The 17,504-nt window shown below is 49.3% G+C and overlaps 1 long non-coding RNA gene across 1 annotated transcript; it reads right to left on the minus strand.

Moving 5' to 3' along the window:
• Positions 1 to 1,684: 1,684 nt before the first annotated feature.
• Positions 1,685 to 12,011, minus strand: LOC123387311. Its single transcript, XR_006601690.1, has 3 exons — positions 11,778 to 12,011; positions 8,443 to 8,525; positions 1,685 to 4,834 (listed from the first exon to the last, which is right to left on the minus strand). It is a non-coding gene; the product is annotated as an uncharacterized LOC123387311 (long non-coding RNA).
• Positions 12,012 to 17,504: the final 5,493 nt, after the last annotated feature.

Raw genomic sequence — 17,504 nt, forward strand, 5'->3', positions numbered from 1 at the left:
TCCACTATAGTCATGATCTCAGGGTCCTGGGATCAAGCCCCACATCAGGGTCTCTGCTCAGCAGGAGCCTGCTTCTCTCTCTCATGCTCCCTCTGTGCTGTCTCTCTCTCTCTCAAATAAATAAAATCTTTAGAAAAGAAGGGGGGCGGTATTTATTCAGTGAGGCCGACACCGGAAAGACAGGGGACTAGTGTCCCAAAGACTTTCTCCCAAGTGCCAAAGTGCCAGGCTTATATTAGGAGAATGTGGGACAGGGGCCAGTGGGTCCAAGCAGGGGGACAGTGAAGGTCAGTCAGGTCCATCATTGTCTTGGGGTCACGGGGTCTTGCTGGCTCAGGGCTGTCCTTATTGCTTGAGGTGGGAGTTCCGGTTACCTCAGGCTAGGCTTTGCCTGCTCAGTCTTTCACCTGAGTTAAGAGGTAAGCTGGAAGGAACTCAGAAAGTTTGGGGTCAAAATGGAAGTAGCACGAGGCCTCGTTACTCCTTCTGTCTCCATCTCTGGTGTCTTCTTCCAGCTGGGCTCTCTCTACCCCGAACCACACACACTATCGCACCTTAGCCAGGGAACAAGGTTACTTACTCATCACCCACAAGCAGAGGAGCAGAGCAGCCGTGCAAGGAGCTCTCAGGAGAGAGCCTCTGCTGCCCAGGTCTCCTGCCCGCCATTGCCTCCACCTTCCTGCTCCAGCCACGTCATCTGGGCACCAGAGCCTGTCTGCCCTCCCTGCAGCTATGCCCTCCTACTGACGGTCAAGCCCACCCTCTCCTGGGCCCATTACTGAGCACTCAAGCTCAGACCACTCTAGACCTTCTCTTGATTCCCTTTCCCCACCAGCTACCTCAGCTTCCTTCCATTTCTCTGCTGGGCTTTGCTGTCCACCTCCTGGAAAGAATGGTCTTGTCCTGCTGCATCAGCTTCCTCTTTTCCACTCCCTCCTGCATCCACTCCTGGCAGGCTTTAGCCCCAACACTCCCTCAAAACCTCATCTGCTTATATACCCTGGTCAGTTGCGTCACAATCACTGCTCCTCCTAGAATATTCCAGAAGTTGCCCCTTAAACCTCCAGAGGAAGACCGATCTTTCCACTGCAAGTCTGGCTCTACTCCGCACCCACCCCCAATATCTCTCAGTTTTCCTGCGTCTCCCCGCCTTGCTGACACTGTTGCAGCCACCCTCGGGGGGCTGGCTGGTCTCCCAACCCTACCCCTGTGGCTGGGACTCTTCCCCAGACGTCAGCATGGCCCCCTCCCTCAATGCCTTCAAGTGGTGAAAGAGGAAAGCAGGCTTTGACCTCTAGGAGCTGGCCTGGCACTCACCACTGGGCCTTGGTGTTCTCCTATCGAACAATTTCACAGCACATCGACATCAGAAAAAGCCCCGCTGTGTCGATGATGAACACAAACAGGACCACTCCATAACCAGGTCTGAACACAGACAAAACATGAACATTGCCCAGACCACAAAAAGGACCACCATCGGGGCACCTGGGTGGCTCAGTGGGTTAAGCCTCTGCCTTTGGCTCAGGTCATGATCTCAGGGTCCTGGGATCGAGTCCCGTATCAGGCTCTCTGCTTGGCAGGGAGCCTGCTTCCTCTTCTCTCTCTGCCTGCCTCTGCCTACTTGTGATCTCTCTCTCTCTGTCAAATAAATGAATAAAAAATCTTTAAAAAAAAAAAAAAAAAAGGACCACCATCTTTATCATGGGTTGACTTGTGGTTCCAAAAGGTGTGCCCACCCAGAACCTCAGAATGTGACCTTCATTGGAAAAAGAGTCTGCCATGTAATTACAGGATAAGGTAGGGATCTTGAAATGAGATCACCTGGATTAGAATGGGCACTGAATCCAATGACAAATGTCCTTCTAAGGAACAGAAAGGAGGAGAGACACACAGAGGGGGAGGCACACGAGATGGTACAGAGTTTGGTATGACGTGTCCACAAGGCAAGGAATCCCAGGGATTGCCAGCAGCCCCTAGAAGCCAGGAGGAGGCATGGGACAGGTTCTCCCCCAGAGCCTCCAGAAGAAACCAACCCCGCCAATACCTTGGTTAAACCCTTCCAGCCTCCAGTCTCCAGGCCTGGGAACGGCCACATTAATGCTGCCATAAGCCATCCAACGTGTGTGATTTGTTACAGCAAACCCTGGAAAGGAATGCACTCTCCCGTGCCAGCTCCTAGGAGAGGGTGTTGCTTCTTACCAAAGACAGCTGTGGCCTTGGCTGGGTTTCCTCTCCTTCTAGATAGAGTTTATTAGGATCCCCAGGGGTGGAATTGGCCTGGTTTCCTGAAAGCATCCAGAGTCAAGCCCTGCTTCCATCAGCACTCCCAAATCCCCTACCCCAAGCTCAAATCCTATAGCAATGCCTTCCTAACCCTCCCTCACCAAGTCACCTGTAATCCTTGTGGAACCTGCTGTCCCTTGCTCCCGAGTCATAAATCCAACTTGCTAACTGTCCTGTGTTCCAGCCCTCTGTGGCTGGAGGGCACTGACAAAGTCTTCACCCAAAGGCCGGCCCACCTCCCTCTCTCCTCCCCCCTCCCCTTCTCCGTCTCCCCCTGCCTCTCCTCACCTTGTCCCACACTAGGTCACCTTAGTGACTTTCTCTGTGCTGATGGTGGTCTGCTCCCCCCAACCCCCATCTGAATGTGAACTCCACCACGGGGCAAGGATTGTTTGTCCGTTGTGTTTCTGGAACTTTTCAAAATGGTGAGAACCCAGCCCTCCCTGGGCTCTTGGGGTAAGACTTGTTGATTGAGGGAATGGCAGCCAGGCCGGGAGCAAGCCCAGGGAGCTGCTAACCAGTCTGGCCATCGAGAAAGCTTCCCTGGAAGGGCCTGGGGTGGGGGCTGGGACTGGATGAGTAAACAGACATGATCCAGGCACAAAGAGTGGGCTTTATGAGAATGTTCTGGCATGTGCGAGAAGCCTGGGGAGGCAAGGGGTTACTTCAAGATTGGAGGAGAATGAGCACTTCAAGGTGGCTGAAGAGGAGGTTCTGGAAAAATCAAGCCAAGAGACGAGGCTGAGAGCTGTCAGGGGCTGGGACGTGAGAGGCCAGGTCATGGGGCGGCAGACTGTGCTGGGGAGCAAGTGAGCTTGGGAAGGCCAAGGGCGTGCCCGCTGGAGGGTGAAATGCCCTTAGCTGGGTCATTGGCAGCCGGAGAGAAGGGGCAGGGTCTGGGGAGAAGGGAGAAAGCCCAGGGTGAATCCTGGGTGTCTGGTCTGGGCATCTGGGGGTGCGGAGGTGCCATTCACCACGGAGGGGAACACACGTCTGGAGTTCAAGGTTGGACTGGAGACCAGGCTTGGCAGATGAGACTGAAGGCGCAGAGGGGGATTCCGAAGATTTCTACCAGAGAAGCCATAGTGGGGAGGGCTTCTGGGAAGGGCGGAGGGAGGCTTACTTCTCTCCTCCTTTCTGTCTGGGGCTCGGGGTCACTTGCTGGGACAGAGGGCTCCTGTCTTTGCTAATGAGTAATTCGCTGCTTCAAGCTTCTTTCGCTTCTTTCGAGAGTGGGGGTGGAATGGGGGGGACGGGAGGGGGTGAGTAGGGGTGGGAGGTTCTGCGAAGCAGCAGCCCAGACAGAGGCAGCAGTGGCCACTCTGGAACCAAAGCCCCACCTGGAGGCGGAGAGGGTGTTCTGGCCCTGGGACTCAGGCCCTGTTGTTCTGGGAAAGCGCATTACCGGCGCTGAAGTGGGCAGTCACCAGAGGAAGTCTGGCCACCATCAGCAGTCCACAGGCAGCAGGGCTGGGGGCGAGCCTGGCACAGGCTGGCACGGTCCCTCCTCGTCCCAATGGCCTCAGCCCCCAGCTCCCCCGCAACCCCCACCTGAGCCGGAGGCAGCCCTGCCCAGGTGGGAAAGGGCAGGCGGGTGCTCTAACCCAGAGCCCATGGGCTCCATCTCCCGCTACCATGCTGCCTCCTAAATGCCTTTCTGGTCTGCCTCCTGCCCCCCCGCCTGCCAGGCCTGGTGGGGCCTCCCCACCGCCCTCTGAGCCCAGCAACAGCCTCCTCAGAGCTGCCCCTGCTTTCCACGCCCTCTTCCTCACCTCCACCAGAATCTTGCTAAAGTGCAATTCACCTCATTCAGTGAATCAGAGACTCGTTCTCAAAACCTTTGGGTTAAAGGCTAGACTCCTTTCTGGAGTTTTGCAGGGCCTGTTCCTACCAGAAAACTTCTTTTCAGTTCCTCAGTGTGTATCCTTCCTGCTGCCCTCCCCCTTGATCTCTCCCTCAGTCTCCGCCTCCCATCACTTCCTCTGGGCAGCCTTCTGTGGTCCTGGGGTGCGGAAGGGTCTGCTTGTGTAACCCATACTGGCTGGGTTTTCCCCCACCTGGGAGCCCAGAGGACAGAGACTGGTAGCCCGGTTCACCACGATTTCCCAGCAAACCCACAGGGGGCCAGAGATAGAGATGGTTATGGAGCTCTTCCAACCCCCTTTCCTCCCTGGATCCTTGGATCCTGCCCCACTGGGAAAGCAGGTTCTTCCCAGCTAGAAGAAACAGGCTGAGTCGCGACGCTGTGTCCTTTCGCTTGTGACCCCAGAGCCCTGAGCCCAGTCGCCCTCCCGCTGGTGCTGGGAGGACAGAGACATCACCAATCTGAAGTCACATTTCCGCAAGACTCCCAAATCCTTGAGGAAGTAAGGGAATGAGGAGGCAGGGCACAGGCTCCTGTGGAGATGCACAAGAGAGGATGAGGAAGGGACCTTTCCCTTCTCCGAGCCGCACAGAGGGGTGGTTCGAACCCAGGATCCTGGCTCAGTCCTTTCCTGACTGCAGGACTTGGCACATACCGCTTTACCTTTCTAGGTGGCAGTTTTCCCATCTGTAAAATGGAAAGAAGATCATTTATCCCTCGGGCTATTTGCAGGCTTCATGAAACAATGCACAGAAAGCCGCTGGCACAGTGCCTGCCCTTGGTGAGCCAAGTTCCCCTTCCTGGGCCTTCTCAAGGCCTCATGAATAAGCAAATTCAAGTTTGTGCATTGCCTGGCAGGGGATGGATGGGGCAGACCCAGGGGAGCGGGAAGAGGACACAAGGCAGAGTGCTGGGGGCCCGTCTCTGGGCTGTGGGACAGGTTCCTGGGGCTGAGGAAGACGGAGAAAGCCTAATGAGAGAGAGAGGGATCTCTCAACCTACTCCAGTCCCCTTTCCTTACAGCTGGGGAAACTGAGGCTAAGAGTGGGCAGCAGCTGTTGTTGTTGCCCGAGTATCACTCAGAGCCAGGTTAGGTACTGCAGCTTTCCTGAACTTACTGCAATGAATGCAAGTTTTGCCCCTCTCTGGAAGCCAGGCCAAGAGAATCACGATGGTGAGGCCAAGCACTTTAGACTCAGACAATTCTTTGGCTCAAGGTCACAAGGAAGAGGCTGTTGTGTGACAAGCCAAAAACCCAGGGCTCCAGACTCTCTGGAACCCTTTCTTCTGCCCCAAAAAGTGTCATCCTCCCAGGATCTGGAGGAAGGCATGGGGGCTGGGGGAATGAGGGCTGATCCCATTCCAGAATCCTCCCATTATCTGTTCAAGGAATGCTAGGAAATAGGCAAAGAAGAGACACGCCCAGCTCTCGTGGAGAAAATCTGCCAGAACAGAATGTGTCTTTGTGGCAAGAGGATTAATTTAGGCTGACTTTTTTTTTTTTTTTTTTTAGATTTTATTTATTTTTTTGACAGAGAGAGAGAGAGAGATCACAAGCAGGCAGAGAGAGAAGGGGAAGCAGGCTCCCTGCTGAGCAGAGAGCCCGGTGAGATCCCAGGACCCTGAGATCATGACCTGAGCCAAAGGCAGAAGCTTAACCCACTGAGCCACCCAGGTGCCCCTAGGCTAATTATTTTTATGAAACAGAAAACTCGAGAAGTTTCTCTTCTTGCCTCTCCCCCAACTCTTTAAAAGGATTTTGATGGAAGACCTGTCCCAGGAAGGGAGCTGTCACCAAAGATAACTACCGTATAATATAAACCTGGTGTGGTAGACAGGAGGAGCCTAGGAAAGTCTGCTTGTGAAAATTCTCTCTAGGCCCCATCCTTTCTGTAGGCACCCCCACCCCAAACCTTTGTTAACCAAACATTTACTCTTTCTCACCTTCCTGTGATTGTCTTCCTTCTCTTTGAAGTTCCAGATTACTAAGCCCTTCTTTTTAGCTCCTGATGGCCTATAAACCTTAGCTGCCAGACTGGGTCTCATATTCTTATGGCATTGCCATAGATAACATAATTACATTTGATTTTCTGTTGATCTGTCTCCTGTCAATTTAATTCTTAGACTATCCAGAAAATCTTGAAAAGTAGAGGAGACTTTTTTCCTTCCCAGCACAGCCTGCCAGGGAAGAGATGCTAAGAAAAGAAATCACAAGTAAAGGTCACATTGTAACCATGAGGAGGGCTGTGGAGAAGGGGTTCCTGATACTGTACTGGGTGACCTAAGGGACCATACGCTGTCTGTGGGAGGTTCAGGAAGCCTTCTTGAAGACGTGATGCTTAGGCTGAGACTCAGGATGGAAAGGTTACTAGGAAATCTGTATCTTGGTCTCTACATCCTGTTCCTGACAGAGGGCTCCTAAGCCCTTATAAATTCCTAAGTGGGGGCAGCTGGCTGGCTCAGTCAGTGGAGCATGAGACTCTTAATCCCAGGGTTGTGTGTTCGAGCCCCAGGCTGGGCCTAGAGATTACTTAAAAAAAATTCTTAAGTGAGAAGAGCACTAGGAGCATCTTTGTTCTATGGAGGGGACTCTGGGTGGGCTCCTGGATGACTCCTGGAGGGCGGCTGGTCACCAGAGGGACCAAACCATGACTAGAAGCTTAGAATTTTCAGACCCTGTGCCCGCCCTCCACACACTTTTCCGGGGAAAGGAGAGGGGCTGGAAACAGACTTACTACCCGATCAGGCCTATGGGAAGCCTCCATAAAATCCCAATAGTACAGGAAGGTGTGAACACATCCACACCAGGAAAGTGTTATACCGCAACTCTTTAGGGATAGAGGTTTCTGCACTTGGGACCTTCCCACGCCTTGTCCTTTATATCTCTTCACCTGAGCGCTCATCTGGATCCGTTATCACATCCTTTAATAAACTGGTAAGTGTAAGCAAGTGTTTCCCTGAGTTCTGTGAGCCACTCTAACAGATTAATCAAACCTAAGGAGAGGTTCCAATCCATGGCCAGTTGGTCAGAAGCACAAGTGATGACCTGGGCTTGCAACTGACAATGAAGTGAAGGAGAGGGTCAGTCCTGTGGGACTGAGCCCTTACCGTGAAGCTCTCTCTGGGTAGATAGTGTCAGAACTGAGTTGAATGGTAGGACACCCATCTGGTGTCACAGAGAATTAGTTGGGATGGAGGAAATTTCTTGGGAAGATGTTTTTTTTTTCCCTACACAGTTACCCAGGCAAGAAGGTGATGTGTATTCTAAGCAGAGGGAATGTCATATGCAAAGGTCCTGTGGTGGGAAGAAGTACAATACAATCTAGAAAAATGCTCCAGCTTTACCTTTTCAAGAATGCAAAGTAGAGACATCTTATTTCCCTTTTCTTCTCCAAAATCACTCCCTACCCATATACACACACATACAGGATGAGAAGAACAAGAAACAGAAATTACCTTCTAGGAAGATACTTCCAGGAAGTTACCTCAAACTATAATACTGTAGAAAAGCATCAAATGCTCTGTATTCCAGTACTGTTGAAAAATGGAATTATTAAATAATTGTGTCTTTTTTCTAGTTCTAAGACTTGGCCTCCTTAGGTCAATGAAATTCCAATATCTGGCTGTAAGAATGAAAATCTTCCTAATGAACAAGAACTGTGAAAACAAGCCTCAGAAAGATGAGAAGGTACCTGTCCTCTGTGTCCTGAAGCTGTAGAAACAGAAATACTTATTATACTCCATCATAAAAATGAGTTCAAGGATCAGACACCATAGGGGTCAAAACAAGAACTTTCATAAAAGTATCCATCTTTAAAAAAAAAAAAGTATTCATCTTGTTTTCCTGTCCAATATAGGAATTTGATTTTGTCCATTAAAAACATATTAGCTTTATTAATATAAATCTGTCCTTGCACAAGAGAGTCTTCTTTTTTTTTTTTAATTTACTTATTTATTTATGAAGAGAGAGAGAAGAGAGAGCACAAGCAGTGGGGAGAGGCAAAGAGGAAGCACAGCACCCAACTGGGGGTGGGTAGGAACTCGATCCCAGGCCTTGGAGATCATAACCTGAGCTGAAATCAAGAGTCAGCTGCTTGGGGCACCTGGGTGGCTCAGTCAGTTGGCCGTCTGTCTTTGGCTAGGGTAGTGGCCCCGAAGGGGACTTCCTGCTCAGTAGGCCATCTGCATCTCTCTCTGCCCCTCCCCTCACTCATGCATGCACAGTCTCTCTCTCTCTCTCTCTTTGAAATAAATAAATAAAATCTTAAAAAAAAAAAAAAGTGTCGGCTGCTTACCTGACTGAGTCACCCAGGTGCCGAAGCACAGGAGAATCTTGAAAGATGATCATTTCACATTGTACGACACTCTGTGGAAGTAACTTTAAATCCAAATATAAGCCTGAAGCTTTGCACAGTGGCAGGATCATGGGCAAGGAGGTTTATTAGAGGCACGATTATTGCTAATTGAAAACAAAAATAAGGGCTCCTGGGTGGCTCAGTCAGTTAAGCGGCTGCCTTTGGCTCAGGTCATGATCTCAGGGTCCTGGAATCAGGCCCCACACCGGGCTCTCTCCTCAGCAAGGAGCCTGCTTCCCCCCTCCCTCTGCCTGCTGCTCTGCCTACTTGTGATCTCTCTCTCTCTCTCTGTGTCCAATAAATAAAACCTTAAAAAAAAATTAAAACAAAAAAAGAAAACAAAAATAAGCCTGTGATGGTACTGGCTATCTTCATTGATAACTTGGTCTGTGATAATTATGTTACAAATGTCATCTCTTAGTTACTTCTAAGCCTTTTCCTGTGGAGGGGTGGGTCAAAGCAGAAGTCAATCCTTGGCAACTCCCTTTCTCACATGATATGTAATACCCATGAAGAACAGAATGAATCAAAAATGCAATTTTTTTTTTTAGATTTTTATTTTTAGGTAATCTCTACACACCCAATGTGGGGCTCACAACCCTGAGTTCCAGACTTACACCCTCCACTCATCAAGTCAGCCAGGCACCCCTCAAAAATACAATTTTAAAGAAGTTCTTGTAGATTAAAAATATAAAAGCAGGGGCGCCTGGGTGGCTCAGTCGGTTAAGCCGCTGCCTTCGGCTCAGGTCATGATCCCAGTGTCCTGGGATCGAGTCCCGCATCGGGCTCTCTGCTCAGCCAGAAGCCTGCTTCTTCCCCCCACCCTCTCTCTCTGCCTTCCTCTCTGCCTGCTTGTAATCTCTGTGTCTGTCAAATAAATAAATAAAATCTTTAAAAAAAAAAAAAAAAAAAAATATATAAAAGCAGAAACTATTAGAAGTAGAAGAATGGTTCGAAGATGAAGTCTGAAATTTCCTAAAAATTTCCTAGAATATAGAACGAGAGGGCAGGAGATAAAGAAGTGGCCCAGAAGATACAACATATATTTAAAGGAGCTCCTGAAAGAAAACAAAACAAAACAAAACAAAAAACCAGAAAACAAACAAACAGAAAAGCAAGGAAATTTCTAGAACTGAGGGGTGTGAGTTACCAGATTAAAAATATCCATAGGTGGGGCGCCTGGGTGGCTCAGTGGGTTAAGCCTCTGCCCTCAGCTCAGGTCATGATCTCAGGGTCCTGGGATCGAGTCCCGCGTCGGGCTCTCTGCTCAGCAGGGGGCCTGCTTCCCTTCCTCTCTCTCTGCCTGCCTCTCTGCCTACTTGTGATCTCGCTCTGTCAAATAAATAAATAAAATCTTTAAAAAAAAAAAATCCATAGGTGACCAGAAGCAAGAATGGAAGACCCACAGACGGCTGAACGTGTGAAATGAGCCTCAGGGACTGAGAGAAGACTCCCAGCCTTCATACTCAAGGGGTCTAGGATAAGAATGACCTTGGACTTCCCAACAGCAAACACGTTACTACAAGACCATGGAGCCATGCTTCCACATTTGGGGGGAACATTGCTTACAACCTGTACCTCAATACCAGCCAGATCACTGTTGAAGAATAAATGATGCTAGTGGTGCTTGGGTGGCTCAGTGGGTTAAAGCCTCTGCCTTTGGCTCAGGTCATGATCCCCGGCTCCTGGGATCGAGCTCGGCAGGGAGCCTGCCTCTCTGCCTACTTAGGATCTCTGTCTTTCAAATAAATAAATACAATCTTTAAAAAAAAAGGACTTATTTAAAAAAAAGAAAGACTTATAAGAATAAACGATGCTATCCATTGGATTTAGGTTTAGAAACAGAGATGATTTTTTTTAAGATTGTGATAAAATACACATAACATAAAATTCGCCATCTTAACCATCTAAAAAATTTTATTTATCTATCTATTTATCTGTCTATCTATATTCATTTAGAGCATGTGTGTGTGGTGGGAAGGGACAGAGGGAGAGGGAGAAGGGGGAATCTTAAGCAGGCTCCACTGTGGAGCCCGATGCCAGGCCCCATCTCATGACCCTGAGATCATGACCTGAGCAGAAATCAAGAGCCAGATGCTTGGGCGCCTGGGTGGCTCAGTGGGTTAAGCTGCTGCCTTCGGCTCAGGTCATGATCTCAGGGTCCTGGGATCGAGTCCCGCATCGGGCTCCCTGCTGAGCAGAGAGCCTGCTTCCTCCTCTCTCTCTGCCTGCCTCTCTGCCTACTTGTGATCTCTCTCTCTGTCAAATAAATAAATAAATAATCTTAAAAAAAAAAAAAAAAAAGAGTCAGATGCTTGATCTACTGGGCCATCCAGGCATGCCTAAAAATATTTTTTTAAAGTAATCTCTACACCCAGCATGGGGCTTGAACTCACAACCCCAAGATCAAGCGACATATGCTCTTCCAACTGAGCCAGCCACGTACTGCCCATCTCAACCATTTTTCTTCCTGAAGATTTTATTTATTTGTTTTCTTGAGAGAGAGCGGGAGAGGAGCTGAAGGAGAGGGACAGCTGCCTCTGCACTGAGCGTGGAGCCCCACGTCGGGCTCGGTCTCAGGACCCAGAGATTAGGACCTGAGCCAAAAATCAAGAGTCTGACGCTGAACCCACTGAGCCACTCAGCCACTCAGGCACCCCCGCCCCCACCAGCCATTTTTAACTACGGACTTAGTGATGTTAAGTACATTCACACTGTGATACAGCCAATCCCCAGAACTTTTTCATCTTGCAAAACTGAAACTCAATCTTGTTAAACAACAACTCCTTATTTTTCCCTCCCTGTAGCTCCCAGCAGCCACATTTTACCTTCTTTATGAAGTTGGCTGCTCTAGGTATCTCCTGGACTGACTTATTTCACAGAGCATAATATCCTCAAGGTTCATGCTTGTTGAAGCACGCGTCAGGATTTCATCCTTTTTTATGGCTGAAGAATATTCCACTGTAGCTGTGTCCATTCATCTGCGGATGGACACTTGGATCTCTTCCACTTCCTGGTTATTATGAGTAACACCACCATGAGCATCGTTGTGCGAATAGCTATTTGAGTCCCTGCTTTCAATTCTTTTGGGCGTATACACACCAGAAGTGGGGTTGCTGGATCATACAGTAACTCTATTTTTAATATTTTGATAAAGAGACCACTTTTCCTTTAACTTCTGCTGGAAGGAGACCGCAGCCCCGGGCTGCTCTCCGCTAGCCCAGAAAGCCTGATCCCTGCCCCAGAAGGGAGCCCTGGTCCTTCCCTCTGCTCACCAGCCAAGCAGGTGCTGTGGTTCCTCCGCAGAGAGGAGCAGGTGGTCTGGCCTCCATCGGATCCCAGTGAGGAAGTACAGGGCCAGAAAGCTCTCTGGGCTCAAACCCGCTTCCCCAGGCTGGAGGCTGATGGTTTCCCTTTCTGGTCTGTTCCTTCCTGGGCTCTCCCCCAGTTTGAGACCTAGTCAGTTCCCTGGCCCGGGGAGCTCCTGCCCAGCCCTCCCCAGCAGCGGCTTTCCCCCCCTTCCTCCCCTCTTCCTCTCTCCTCCAGGCTCCTCCCCTCCCCAACCGCCCCGTCTCTACCTCTCAACCCTCGGTCTCCTCCCTTCTCCCTTCCCCTCTCAGATTTCCTCCCCTCCCCCTCCTTTCTCTCTTCCCCGCACCTTCTCTGTCCTCTTATTTCTCTCCTCTCCTTCCCCCTCCTTTTTTCTCTGCCCCTCCTCCTTCTCCCCTCTCTCATGCCCTGCCCCTCCTCCTCTTTCCCCCCAACACTGGGGGCTGCGAAAACTCCTTCGCCTGCCCCTGCTTCACAAGGTCTAGAAGATAAGGTTTGAAGGACTTTCTCATCACACGGAGGCTGACAGCCCTTCAAAGCTTCACAACCAGTCACGTGAAGTCTTCATTGAGGACAGACGGAGAGCGGGCATTTCTTTCCAGAAGTCCCTACCCCCATCCTTGTGGAAATCTGCAATGGCGGTGGTGGGGGTGGGGGGCTCCCTCCAGGATGGCCTGTGCCATGGTCTCAGGGAATCCTTGGCAGGGAGCGGCTTATATTATCCTTACAAACCATGTTCTAGAAAATCTAGAAAACAGGGAAAAGACAACAGATGGCTCTTCAGGTCCCCGGGGCTCCCGGTGCGGTGAGCAATCCTGGTTTCATCCGTGAGTTCTGGGAATTTGTCTCTGCTGACCTGGACGGTGACGGGCCCCGGGGCTGAACCTATGAGCCTGTGTGTAACTGTGCAGGCAGGCACCCCCGAACCCCACAAGAGCCTTGGGACTTGGGAAGGGGCCACCTCTGGGCAGCCAGTGGGGCCTGTGCCAAGAGACAGAAGCCCACAGCACCAGAAGCCTCCTGACTGCTACAGTGTTTTCCGCCGACCCCCCTGGCTAGCGGGCCACACTGGTGGACATAAGGGGACAACAGGTTGCTGTTAAACAACCCCCCCCCCCCCCCCCCCCCCCCCCCCCCCGCGAGATGCTGCATTGCCCTCCTGGAGAGGACCCCCGCCCCTGTTTGGGCCAAGTACCAAGTGCAAAAGTGTTTGGTGTCAACAAATCAGGCAGGGACCCAACCCCTACCCCCTCACCCCCAGTCACCCTGAATCACCCTACTACTGTGACCACAGGAAGCCTGGAGCCACTCATCCTCTGATGCTGAAAACTGTGAGACTTACAGAAATGAGGAACTCCTGTTCTGGGTTGTGGCAGGCCTCTCCTCAGGCTGCCTTCCCCACTTCCCCCTGCCTGCCCGCCCCTCCTCCCCTCATCTCTCCCCCAGGCCCCGCCCACCCGGACCTCTCCACACCCCACTCCACCTCTGAGGAGCTCCCAGGCTGGGAAAAGTGCCAAGGGCTGAGGCCAAGGCTACCGCAGGCCAGGCCCGGCTTCCAATACCATTTCCTCCATTTGCATGCTGTGTAACAGCGAGGAGGAGAGTTTTCCACTCAGAATCTCATTTACCTAAACTAGAAGGCAGGGAATTAAGAGAAGTAAATGTGATGAGGTTCCTGAGAAAAGTCAGAGGCACAAGAGGCCCTCCGAAAACAATCATAAGAACAGATATTGAGCGCTGGGCACGTGCCCTAAGCCCATCACTCTACCATTTCTACCAAGACCCTGCTCCCACCAGCCCACTGGAAAGAGGGGGACCGAGGCTCAGAGAGGTTAAGGAACTTGCCCAAGATCACACAGCTAAGAAGTGGTGGAGCCAGGCTTTGAGCCCAGCTCTATTTTCAAAGCTTATCTTTTTATTCTTCATCCTCTGCTGCAATTCTAGGCCAACCCGAACCGAGCAGAAATCTGTCAGACTTGCTTGGTCCACTGAAACCTCTGGGGAAGAGATGAATAATTATCACTGTTTCCTCCAGCCTGCCTCAGAAGCCCTCGGTTCCTCGGGGCGTCTGGCCGGCTCGGTGGTAGAGCACATAGCTCTTGGTCTTGGGGTTGTGAGTCTGAGCACCATACTGGGTATAGAGATCACTTAAATGAATAAATAAAAACTTAAAAAGAAAATTCCTAGCTTCCTCCACTTTCTTGTCGCATGATCTCAGACAATACTTTTCTGAGCCTCAGTTTTCTCACCTGTGAAATGGGAATGATAATGTCTGTCTGTCTTGCTTGTGGGGAGGCATAAGTGAACATATGTTTGTATTGAGCCTGCGCAGGGTAGGTGCCCACAGAATCACACCTGCCAGTGTTTCTGGAAACAGAGAAATGGCCCCCCTCTGCTTCACATATCCTCCTCCCTGGCCTGTGGCCCCATGGTCCCTGGCATACCTGTGTACCTCTCCTCTCAGCTCTTGCAAGAGTCCTTCCTTTTCTTATTGGGTCCATTGGAGGCTCAACAACCTTTCAACATGACAAATATGCCCACAGAAGCTACAAACACCAGCATACCATTTGGCCCAGAAATTCCACTTTGGGGATCTATCTCAAGGAAACATTTTCCACACATTCATTCAGTGAGTCATTAACAACAGTAATTTATTGAGCATCTACTGTTTGCCAGGCCCTGTGATATGCTGGGACTATACTGGGGAGCAAAGCAGACTGCTACTCCAACCTCTGACCACCAGAAGACAATGATCTTTTTTTTTAAGTTCTGGATTTAAAAAAATTTTTTTTTCTATTTTATTGTAAGTAGGCCCCACACCCAATGTAGGGCTCAAACTCGTGACTCTGATGAACAGTTGCATGCTCTACCCACTGAGCCATCCAGGCGCCCCCAGAAGCTAACTGACTAATTGCTGAGGAGACATTAAATAAACAATTACACATATAAATATAAAACTGCAAAATTGTAATGGCGAGGAAATGTTTCAATGTGTTGTGTTGTAGCAGGCTTTTGCCTGCTAATCTTGTAGGTCCACTTCTGTGCCCAGGAATCTGGGAAAAGATAAAGGCAAAGGAAAGGGAGGATGGTTTTTTTTTTTTTTTTGAAGATTTTATTCATTTAGGGGCACCTGGGTGGGCTCAGTGGGTTAAAGCCTCTACCTTTGCTTCAGTCATGATCCCAGGGTCCTGGGATCAAGCCCGGCATTGGGCTCTCTGCTCAGCAGGGAGCCTGCTTCCCCCTCTCTCTCTGCCTGCCTCTCTGCCTCCTTGTGATCTGTGTCTGTCGATTAAATAAATAAAATCTTTTAAAAAAAATTTTAAAAAAGGATTTTATTCATTTATTTGACAGAGAAAGAGATCACAAGGAAGCAGAGAGGCAGGCAGAGAGAGAGAGAAGCAGGCTCTCTCGATCACAGGATCCCAAGACCATGACCTGAACTGAAGGCAGAGGTGTTTTTTTTTTTTTTAAAGATTTTATTTATTTATCACAAGTAGGCAGAGAGGCAGGCAGAGAGAGAGGAGGAAGCAGGCACCCTGCTGAGCAGAGAGCCCGATGTGGGACTCGATCCCAGGACTCTGAGATCATGACCTGAGACGAAGGCAGAGGTTTAACCCACTGAGCCACCCAGGCACCCAGGAAAGGGAGGATTTTAAAGTTTTCTGTTGAGTGTTATCACTCAGGAACTTCTCCTTGAAGGTCAAGGCTGGACCTGATGTCAGCTGGGTCATGGGGTGGGCAGCGCGTCTGTAATGTTTATGCAAAGAAAGAAAAAGACAAAAATAAGAGGCAACCTCGTGGCATGGCGTACTCTGCGACAGATTGTGGGTTCCAAATGCCATTCTCCAATAAAAGGAACCAGGCTTCTGGGGGAAATGGCTGCATGCAGGGCTGGGGCAGAAAAAAGACCAGATGAGCCTGAAGCATCTTGTAGCATCAGACAGTAAGAAGTGCTGAGAATGCAGAACGAGGAGGGCATGGCCAAGTGACCCAGGGGCCAACCCGAAGGAACTCCCCAGGCTGGAACGATTTGAACAACAACAGAAATAATGTAGTAAAGTAAATACCCATGACTCCATACTCATGTAAATAAATAACAGAATAAATAGATAAATGGGAGGAGAAGAGACACATCTTTCTTACAGAGGACTCCCAATAATTTATTTGGATGTTCCTTCTTCTGTGAAGTGGGGCTTAGCTTTTCCTAATGGTGGGCTGCACTTAGCGACTTGTTTCCAAAGACTGGAGTATAAATGGTGGAAATAGCAGGTATCCAGTGGAGAAACCCGGAAACACCGCCTTAACTAAGCTATCACGGTTAACGTCACAGTGAAAAGTCCTGTGCCCATGTCATGTGCTCCCTAGGAGAGGCAGTGATGAGAAGGGCATATCACCTTGGTAGTATCTTGCTGGAAAAACCAAAGCCCCAGTCTAATCATGAGGACGGCATCAGAAGAAATCCCATTTGAGGGGCATTCTGCAAAATGCCTGATCTGTTCTCAAGACTGTCAAGCTTAGAAGAACTGGAACGGTTGAGAACGGGTCACACACAGGAGACATGAAGATTAAATGCAATACGGACTCCTGGGTGAGATTTTGGAACAGAAAAAGTACATCAGAGAAAAAGCAGATAAAATCCAAATAAAGTCTACAATTTAGTTAACATTAATGTAGCAATGTTGGTTTCTTAGTTTTGACAAATGTGCCCAGGTAATGTGAGATGATAGCATTAGGGGAATTGAAAACTAGCTGAGGGATGCATGGGAAATCTATTTTTTGCAACTCTAGTGTAAATTTTAAAAAGTTTAAAATCTGCACACAAACAGAATAAAGAGTTCAAAGAAACACAGCCAAGTGTTTGTAGTAAATATATTTGGATAGTGGTAAAGAATGCCCTCTTTTTGTCAGTGTCTTTTTTTTTTTTAATTTTTGTCATTTTTTTTGGTCAGTGTCTTTAATTAGGGCTAATTAGGGTCTATTCCTTTTTTGTCAGTGTCTTTAATTTTTTTTTTAAAAGATTTTATTTATTTATCAGAGAGAGAGTGAGTGAGAGCGAGCACAGGCAGACAGAGTGGAAGGAAGAGTCAGAGGGAGAAGCAGACTCCCTGCGGAGCAAGGAGCCCGATGTGGGACTCGATCCCAGGACGCTGGGATCATGACCTGAGCCGAAGGCAGCTGCTTAACCAACTGAGCCACCCAGGCGTCCCTGTCAGTGTCTTTAATTAAGGTTAATTAGGGTTTATTCCTTTAATTTCAAACATTTATTATTACTTAAAAAAAAAAGATTTATTTTAGAGAGAGAGAGAGAGCAGGGGGGAGAAGCTGAGGGAGGGAGAGCATCTCAGATAAGCCCCTCCCCCTCTCTTCCGGCTGGGCTCAGATCTTTCTCCACCGGGAGATCATGACTTCAGCCCAAACCAAGAGCTGGAGACTCAATCGACTGGGCCACTGGGGCGCCCCAAACCTTTTATTATTTATGATTAAAAGTCTATTACTTTTTTGGTAACAGAAAGTGAAATAATTTTGCGCAATACCTAAATGATCTCATTTAATCCTCACAACCAGATAGGAAAATATTCTTTGCCCTATTTTACAGATGAGGAAACTGAAACTGAAAAGTCAGTGATTTGTTTAAAGTTAGATACCAAGCAAGAGGGCTCTCGCCTAAACAG

The sequence above is a fragment of the Mustela putorius genome, unplaced genomic scaffold, assembly GCF_011764305.1.
Source record: "Mustela putorius furo isolate JIRA1106 unplaced genomic scaffold, ASM1176430v1.1 tig00003853_pilon_pilon_pilon, whole genome shotgun sequence".
NCBI classification, from domain to species: Eukaryota; Metazoa; Chordata; class Mammalia; order Carnivora; family Mustelidae; genus Mustela; species Mustela putorius.